Genomic DNA, 614 nt, shown 5'->3' with positions numbered 1-614 from the left:
TGGTGAAGAAGTTGATTGGTATTTTTATGAAGAAGAATTGAGTTTAACTACTGAAAATCTAGAACAAGAATATACAATTGAAAAAGTATTAAAAGCAAAAACTGTTAGAAGAAAAAATATTCTTTAGTAAAATGGGTTGGATGGCCAGATAAATTCAATGAATGGATAATTATCAAGTAAAACTCTAGTTGAATTCTAGTTATTGGTAGTTGGAATAAAAATCAACTAGATTTAACAAGAAATAAATAAAAACAATAATAATTCAACTAGTTTGTTAATCTAGTTGATTTTTAGTTACATTCAGTTAAATTCTAGTTGCAACATCACAACTAATTTTTTTGTTATATAAATGGGAGGTGAAAAGAAAATAAAATCTAAAAATGGTGATGTTCCAATTGAAAAAACTTTAGATGATTTAGGAATAACAGAAACAAAATTAACTCCTGATGATGGTGCTTTAAATAATGTTACAACATATAATAATTATGAATATTATCTTTATTGTAAACAACAATTAGAAATATTAATAGCATCTGGAAAATGTAAAAGTTTTATTGGTAAAAATTTAACTTATAATGAATTACAATGAAATCAGATGAAATTATTAAATTATT

Source organism: Tubulanus polymorphus, chromosome 9, assembly GCF_964204645.1.
Source record: "Tubulanus polymorphus chromosome 9, tnTubPoly1.2, whole genome shotgun sequence".
Lineage (NCBI taxonomy): Eukaryota > Metazoa > Nemertea > Palaeonemertea > Tubulaniformes > Tubulanidae > Tubulanus > Tubulanus polymorphus.
This window is presented reverse-complemented; position numbering follows the sequence as displayed.